The 9,111-nt window shown below is 39.9% G+C and overlaps 1 long non-coding RNA gene across 1 annotated transcript; it reads right to left on the bottom strand.

Annotated features, from left to right (window-relative positions):
* Positions 1 to 3,755: 3,755 nt before the first annotated feature.
* Positions 3,756 to 8,698, bottom strand: LOC147051979 (uncharacterized). The gene is made up of 3 exons (XR_015066894.1): positions 8,576 to 8,698; positions 7,454 to 7,591; positions 3,756 to 3,877 (listed from the first exon to the last, which is right to left on the bottom strand). It is a non-coding gene; the product is annotated as an uncharacterized LOC147051979 (long non-coding RNA).
* Positions 8,699 to 9,111: the final 413 nt, after the last annotated feature.

Raw genomic sequence — 9,111 nt, 5'->3', positions numbered from 1 at the left:
CTACCTGGTCCTGGTCTACAAAACCAGTCCAAAAGGCTTCACCCGGCAGGGGTGGGACTCTGACTTAAGTCCTCTCTGGCCCAGTGACCCCCAAGCAGCTCCCCGCACCCCTCCTGGTCACAATGGGTCCTCTTTTGTCCCGGCAATACAAATGGACTAAGGTTTCAGCTTATTCTGCTGCTTTTCAAAAGGGGCGGCGGAAAGAAAGGAAGACATCAGCACAGGATTGGTGGTTCAGGTCACTCACGACAATTGCATTCCCCGTAAATTTGCTGAGGGGAAAACCCAATCGTTGAAGAGGGGCGTACTTGTGTTGAGGGAGATAAATATGACATCTTTAAAGCAGGAAAGGTCTCGGAAGATAAATTACACACAAAGTGGGGTGAAAGGTGAAAGCATTTGTTCCAGCATGTGTCATTGCCATGATGCTCGCAAATTGACAAAATGAATTTAGCACTTCCAGTTAATATCTGATATCAAATCTGCTCCATTAGAACGAGAATTGCCGTGCTCGGCGTAAAACGACCTCGTCCAAATACTTTACTGTACACAAACGAATGTATCGTTTGTGTTAAAAAAAAAAATCACATTAAGGCAAGTTGCTTAGACAAAGAAGGTAGTGAAGATGGGTAATTAAATTGATTTATATTTAGAACGAGGCCCCGGCTTCCTACAGGGAACTTGTTAAAGCTCGACACACAATAACCGAGACGACGACACGCTGTCTCCTGTGGTAACCTAGCATGGGTTGCATCACGCAAACACGCCTTTGAACTTCCATAGTAGGAAGGTATAAATAAGGATTTGTTATATGCTGTATAATCTTCTGTACAAACAGAAGCAAACATACCTCACATACACACATTCTACAAATACACTCTCCTCCTCTGACACAGTCAACCTGTAATTTGTGCTCGCCGGGCCATTTGCAGTGGCTACACTGTCAGCAAGGGCGGGATTTTTTTTACTTTCATCCCTACTAGTTTTCTCTTTAGCCTCCTTTTTAATCCTCACTTATCTAATTACGTTAGAATTGCTGCACGAGTAGAAAAAAAAAGGAAGGGGGGGGGGAGTGGTTCAAGTGGAAGTCAGCATGAATTCTCGGTGCGGGCTTGAGCGAGAGATGCAATCATGTTACGTCAAGGATGCTCTCTATGGTTTAGTCTCGATGTATAATTTGTGTGAGCGAGGCGTGTCTGCACGGCCACGTGGTAAGAAGTTATGTTTCAGACATTCTGGAGCAGCGAGTGCAGGGAAAAAAATAAATAAAATACAGTTACCAAATGTGGAAAGTTGCCAGTGTGAGTGCTGGAATCATTTTAATCGTGGGATACTAAAATATTGCCTATATTATATGTGATATAGGGCTGTATATTATTATTATTATTATTATTATTATTATTATTATTATTGATGTATGTCAGTTAATATATGATAATGTGCAAAATATAATTTCAGTTTCTCAAAAGTATTATTTATTTATTTATTTTTTATCCTTTATCATTTTATTCCTTTTCTCCTTTATTCCTCTATTTTGGACTGATAGCCCAAATAAGACAAGAGAAAATACAACTAAAGAAAGATAAAAAAAAAAGAAATTTTTATTATCACTATTATTACTGTACAAATGAGGTTTCGCATAATAAAGTGGTTGAATAACTTTTTTTGCTTTGTCATTTCAAGTCACACATAAAGCCTCTTGGTGATTAAAAAACACAACTGATCAAATTGTTCCCATGCATCGAAATTGGCTTCTTAAATCCTACATAGTCTCTCTCGAAGTCCCAAAAGCTATTCACTGCGCATTATAAAATACATGAGATGTATTTTTGGATGCTTCCTATGTGACTTTTGTCTCCCATGTGTCCACTAGAGGAGGCTTGTGGGTCTTCCATGCTCGAATAAACAGCCAACAAGTTTGTGTCTCAAAACTTAAAGCTGCATTTAAATTCAAGATTTATCACTCTTCTGTAAGCTGCGGTGGCACAGGACACCATAATTACCCCAAAATGTTTACATTCAAAGACGTAGGCCACTTGAAGATCTGCTCTCCGAGTAATATTGTTTGTGCGAGTGCAGAAATGAAACTTTTCCTGTTGTTTTTCCAGCCCATTTTAAAATAGCCACGTTTACGCAGACTAAAGATTATTTATGTGATGTGAAGAAGCGATATGCATGTCTCTTGGGTGGTACGCCATCTGATAAAACTAGCATGGGAACAGATTAGCCATTTTGTGCTCGCATCTTACCCAACGAGCACAAATTATAACTACTAGATTTGTGAATATTATCAAACTATGACAACTTTAACATCTTTGTAAAGTTTGATATTTTACTGGATCACTTAAAAAAAAAAATTCAAGTCACTGCTCTGAGAAACAAAAGACATGGATGAATGAGAATTTTTAGACATGTTACATAAATAGTATCTTTTTTTTTTTTTTTTTTAATTAAGGATGCCCAGTGGGACACATTGTGGTAGTTTTTGAGTGAAACATTTCGAATGAACTTAAAGCCTTCTTCGCTGGAAATGGGTTGGGTGGGCATTTGCAATTAAGTACTACACACAGACCCACACACCAAACTGTGGAATGTGACACCTTGGTCCTATCTCACTTCGTACTGACCTCACATTGGCACACAGGCCACCCATCAACAGTAGCCATGAAAACATCTTCTCTTCTTCAAACTTTTTCAAATCACAATCCATGCAGAACCATCTGAATCCAAAATACCATTTTCCAAGGTACCGAGTAACTTTCCATCTCAAAATGAACGGAACCATGTAAGACAGTCTTTGTCCTCTCCTATCTATCTATATAATCAATGCATCTCTACTTACAGGTCACATTTTTGAGAAAAGATCAGACGGCATCAGTCATCGGAGCCTTTAGATCTCGTGCGGACGGACGGACATCATCTTCTGAGTTGGCATCCTACCAGTCCCACTCACTTTAAGATCCCATGTGAACTGTTCCTCCTCTGTTCCCAAGCCCATGATGTCAGCAGTCACCACGCAAAGGCAAACAGCTACGCAAACACAACCCGCCCCGATTCGGCTCCGGTGCACATGTGAGGGATACTCGGATTCAAATTTGGGGGTCTTGTGACGCAGCTGTTGTGACCCCCGAGATGGTGTTGAGGAGGGAGGAGGATGCCACCTGTCACAGCTGCCCCCCCCCCCCAATATCGTACCTTAGCCCCCCCGCTGTGCGGACGTCTCCCTCCCGACACAAAAGCTGGTGTTTTCTCTACGCACGCGAGCACAGGTGGCTAGCTCGAATTACAGTGGCGATTCCCACACTCTTCAAAGTGCAAACTTGGACTGACGGAGTTCATATACACTTGACATAAATGCAGTGGAACTAGGGACTTTCTGTTTACAATTTCAAAATCCCTTCAATATTTTATTTTTTTTGAAATCTTACTGCTGCTCATCACAAAAAAAGTCGAAAGGCTTTTATCGGCGGTTTAGTAAAAGCAATGCCCATACAATCTGTAAACAATGACTCACGGGACAAGTCATTATAATACAGAAAGATCAGGAATGGTAGCTACAGAAAAGCCACATATAATCATATACAATTATAAAACAAATTTCCTTTCCGAAATCAAATTTTCTCTTTGACTGATTATACAGACAGAATATAAACAAAGCAGCAGTCGAGGAAGTCACAGTTTAGAGACTAAGCACTCACCTCCGGCCACAGTTCACTTGTGCAATGTCAGTGTCTGACTCTTTGGGTTGTGCAGGGGTGGGGGTGAGGTGGGGGGGGGCTGGCTGACAGCTGTCTAACCAGAGAAGAAGACCTGCCCCCGAGCTTCTGAGTCCTGCAGGAGCCTGACGTGCTCCATCAGAGACACTGCCGGGAATGGGCTGAAAAAAATAATTGCAAAATTGAGGCGAGACAGAAAGAAAAAGTTCCCCCCCCCCCCCCCCCCCCCCCCCCCCCTCACACACACACACATACCCCCACCCCCTCCAGGCATCCCAATTCCTTGTTGGGGCGTAACCCAGTGTTTTTTTTGTTTTGTTTTTTTATCTTCGCCCATCTCCTCCTTATCGGAGGCCTGAGTGGCACAGCTCAACTGGGCTGCCATGTCAACAAGCTTATATTCCATGTAGGGAAATGTCTTGTGTAAATATTACATTCCGTCATTCCTATGCCTTTGCCATTCACAGGTGCCATATTGTAAAAAAAAAAAAAAAAGAAAGAAAAACATGCCAATAAAATAACTACATTTAAAATAATTGATACGCAGACGCTTTTAATGTCCTGGAATTGTTCTACGGATTATTCCAGCCACTTAGCAAACACTTCCAGGTGTGCATTCCACAGCAGTAAGGAAAGGTGGGAGCCACTCCTGAATCAATAAAAATTGCTGACTTGTCTCTCTCAAACACTAGAAAAGTTGAGCTGAAGGGGAAAAAGCCATTGGCAAGTTTAATTCTTCATGCACATTTCAAGCAAAGCTTCCCAGGCCAGCAATAAAAGCTGCACCTCACACACTTTTGTAAAGTTTGCAGGAGGCGGAGCACCGCACACCACTCGCCCATGTAAGATGAAGGAGAAAATGAGATAGGAGGTTCATCTTTGGTCTGGACCGTACACCTGGTCCTCCTCTGGGTCTTTAATCTTGCTGGGGAAGGAGTAGAAATTAGAGGCTATCCCTCACGCTGGACTGAGTTACCACGCTTGGCGTTCAAACATTCACCGCACATGAATCACTGGCGGGCTCAAGTCGAGGCAGTGTCATACCAGAGGAGGGGTTAGGAATTCCTAAAGTCTCATAAAAGGATCTTGAGTGGTTTTTTTTCAGCTTCTCACACCTGCTCTACATCATTTTGAATCACAGCTAAGTCTAAAATATGATCAAATATCCTGACATGGTCTTTTATATTTTTTTTTCATTTTTTTAAAAATTTTATTTAAATAATAATAATAATTTTAGTTTATTTTAGATATTGTCTTCCACCATGCAAGTTCCTAATGTAACGCTATTGTATTATAAAATATACCTTTATACAGGCAAATGTTTTTTTTTTATTTGGGGGGGGGGGGGGGTAGAACGATAGGGAGGGCGAGGTGTTTCCTGTTTCCATTGCTCTAATTATACCACTCCCAAGGGGACAAAGCCCATCACTTAGAGGAAATTTGTCATTGAGGATCTCCTCCATCCCAAAATGTGTTATGTACATGTCGATCAATAATACACACAAGCCACACATGACAGCTATGGAATTGATTGTTAAAATTCAATACAAATTTCATGATACCGAAGGCTGGGGGGGTTCCGTTCTGTTGTTCTTTCAACTAAACTTGTGCCACATCTGTTTTTGAGTCGTTGTCACGGTAACAAGGGCATCCTGTTTAAAGATGCCACCATAGATAGATCAGTGAAGTGGCGTTTGATTGATGTTGAAGGCACAGACAAAGCTTCTGAATAACAAAAATACATTTGAAAAATATATTTTTGTTTTAGAAAAAAACATTTAGAAAGATCTGGGTGTGTATTGTTTTATAAGTATACTGCCCTCCACTGGTAACAAACATGTACAGCAAATATTGTTTAACTGGAAAAAAGTGTCTTGAAAAAATCTTACATGAATAAACAGTTAAATTAAAAAACATATTTTCTAAGTTTGAGATCACTCAGAAATGTCCTTATTTGAACAAGAAACATATAAGTATAATATACAAAATTAATCATGTGTTCTGAATAAAATACACAATGCAACATTCTCAATTTGAGAGCCGCTTTTTAGTATGCCAAACACTTGCTGAGAGTAGACGTTAGGGGGTTGCTAGACTGAAAAGAAAAATGGAGAGTGAGAAGAAGTCTGAAGGAGGGGAAAGAATCATCTGAGCAGCTTTCATCCAGCAGCTCTCATTGCCTAGCAACCACACTCACAAAGTGTGTTACAATTAAAATTGCTTTTCTGACACAAACTCACGGGATGCAAAATGTTTGATGCCTTTCGCATTAATAAAAGCATGCTTGAAAAAAACATTTGATTAATTGACACATTAGTTGTCAATTCAATTCATTTACAAACCAGTACAAAATTGAGTAGCCCAAAAATAAATAAGCAATATACATGCAGAATCTTAAATTTAATTTTAGAATGTGAGTATTTAGTTCTTATTTTGAACTGTATATTAAAGTCAAATAAGCTTTGAAAGATATCTCAAAACACGAATACAGAATGAGGTAGCAGGAGTTGGAAAATTAGATTTCGCTTACTCGACACATTTAGATATGGATAAAATCTGGGTATTCATTTTGTCCACTTTGTGTCACCATTACAAATCTGTGACTTTGAGTGTGTATGGCTTTAAAAGGTGCGGCCTGGCCCTGGTGTTTGATGACTTGGCTGGATGTAAACAAGTTAGCGTTAGCCAATTAGCATATTGAGTGACTCAGCATGAATCATGGCTATTGACAGCTCTGTATGAATGTGCTTATTGGCCGTTTTTTTTTTCTTTCTCTCAGTAGTCATTCAAAGTGCACTGTAGGCTGCGTGCTCGGACATCAGTTGCAATCATTTTCAGATATTTGAAGAACAATAATAATAATACAATAGACATGTGACCCCTCTCATCCAGCCACCACCTCCTCCTCACCCCGACAGAGCAAACGCTTTCCAACTTACTGAACCGCTCCCAAATTAGAGCGGCGCAAACACTCTTCCTCTTTTGTGTTGCACTTGAGAGTCAGAATTAGGGAACCATTTTCCCTCTACATTCAAGCGGGGCCGCTCAGCTCGGGGCTTAATCAAGTGGAAATGGGAATAGGGGGTTGTGGGAGGGAGGGAGGGAGGGAGGGAGGGGGGAAGGCGTCAGGATTGCGGGGTGCAGGGTAGAATAGCGCAATTGTTCACATAAAGGCCTCATGTTGAGCCCACTTTGAAGTTTCAGTTAGGGAGGGCGGGCAGCGTGTATGCAATGTGGGGGGGGGGGGGGGGGGGGGGGGCTGGGATTTTACAGTAGCGACTGGTTTTGTGCATGGTGTAACACTGCAGGGATGTCCGAATGAGCCTCATACTTTGAGAATAGCATGCAAAAAAAAAAAAAGAAGCACAATATAGCATTATTAAGCTGGTAATATTTCCCAATATTGTTCCTCCAGCAGCAGTAGCATCAACATTCAAGGGAGATTCCCATCCATTTGTCCCAGTCCCATACAAGCAGACAGGCTCCCACTGATCTATTATGTTGCAAAGCCTTTCTCATGCATGTCTTGAATGCTCAGAGGATAATCACGTTTCCCTGAGACAAGCTAAGCTGCGCTAAATAAGCTGCACATAAAGAGAGGGCAAAAAAAAAAAAAAGTTGGGCGGCATGCAAGCGGAATGCTCCAAATGATGCATCGCTGACACTTCAAAAAAAAAAAAAAGACTGAAAAAATTCTATTTATATATATAGTGAGGCTGTTTTAAGATTATTCTTACCTCTGCTCTTCTTCTTACGGCAGGTGTATTTCAGTGATGCTGTATCCAATCTCCAAAGAGAAACTCACAGTAGACATTTCTACTCGTTGCACCTTTAGAAACCTTGCCGGAACTTCTTCAGCAAGAAAGGTGAAAAAGCTGTGTGGAAAAAAAAAAAAGGATGACAAAACTAAGACTAAACTGCAGCGTGCACTTGTTGCTTGGTGGTGGATGTCAGAGTTGAGAGCAGCAGGTCCTCTGGGGGTGCACAAAGTGGATATTTGCATTAGATGGACCCTCCCCTCGCCTTTCATAGCTGCCATTGTTTGTCCCAGTCGGGGCTCGGATTCAGTCCTTCTCTAAATCCCTCACCACTGGAGCAGAGAATGCTGATTTTTTTTTTTCCCTTCTCTCTCTTTCTCTCGCTCTCTCCTGAGCTGTCGGCAATTAACAAAAGATATGTTGATACAATGCCCAACTAGACACTAAATTGCATTTAAAATAATAATAATAATAATAAGAAGAACATTAATGTACATTATATTAGGAGGAATAAATGATTATCACCTTAATAATGTGAATTATCATAGACAAATTAATCAACTTTAACTTTTGTTTCCCCTTAATGGTGTTTGCATACTTTTGACCAAGAGGCGAGTGCAATATTCAAATAAAATACTGATGGACTATTTCACAGTAAAATACAAATACATAAGGTATACTATTATTGGACTAAAATGATTATACTCGCTGCTCCGCTTTATATTAAAACGAAATCAAACTTTAAAAAGCTAGAACCGTGAATTTGGGTCATAAGCAGCAATATAGAGCATTTGCTGCCATCTAGCGGTTTACTGGTATTACTACAAATGTTCCACCAGCTGCGGAATTCGGAACTGCCTCGTTCTGCATGTATTTCAAGTTGTTTTTGCTTCTTAATGGGATTTCTGTTCTTCAAAAAATGGCACAAACGCATACTGTATTGTAATTTCAACAAACTAATTGCAATGACACGAAGTCTATTTTCTACACTAGCGGCTATCAAACCGAGGTCCCAGTTTGTAGCTTGGACACTGCAAAATAATTTGAAAAAAAAATGGCATATGGTTAAAAAAAAAAAAAAAGGAAATAAAAACTCCTTACCTTTGTGTTGGACTAAAATCTCTAAATGAAACGAATGAAAAAAAAAAACATTAACACTCGATTCTTGCAGTGTGAAATTTTGAGACGTCAAGTTTCAGCTTTCGTCACTGCGAAAGATCAGAATTTCCGGACACGCCCTTTGACAAAAAGTCACAGTTCCAGGTAAAGAGCATCGCTTGAAGCTTTAGCAAAAAAAAAAAAAAAATGCAGGTGGATCTGGTTAATCTGCTCGACGCCATACCTTAAAAAGTAAAAGATGACAATTAAAATAAACATACAAACGGACAAATAAATAAATAACGTGAATTTTATCATGTTTATTATATTATATAAAAGACAACATACAGATATGCATAATTATAATCATGATGACATATGCATATACAGCATCATAATTATACAGTAAAATGTGTTTATATTTATATATATTTATATATATTTTATACAGTACATATAGCAAGATTTTTTGGGGCATAAAAACTGGCAGTGGTGATTTTATAAACCCATATTTGAACTCCAAATCCCCCTTAGTCCAC

This window comes from Syngnathus leptorhynchus, chromosome 8 (genome assembly GCF_054491065.1).
Source record: "Syngnathus leptorhynchus isolate UIUO chromosome 8, UIUO_Slep, whole genome shotgun sequence".
Taxonomy (NCBI): Eukaryota; Metazoa; Chordata; class Actinopteri; order Syngnathiformes; family Syngnathidae; genus Syngnathus; species Syngnathus leptorhynchus.
Note: the sequence above shows the minus strand (reverse complement) of the source record. Positions and strands in the feature narration are given on the sequence as shown.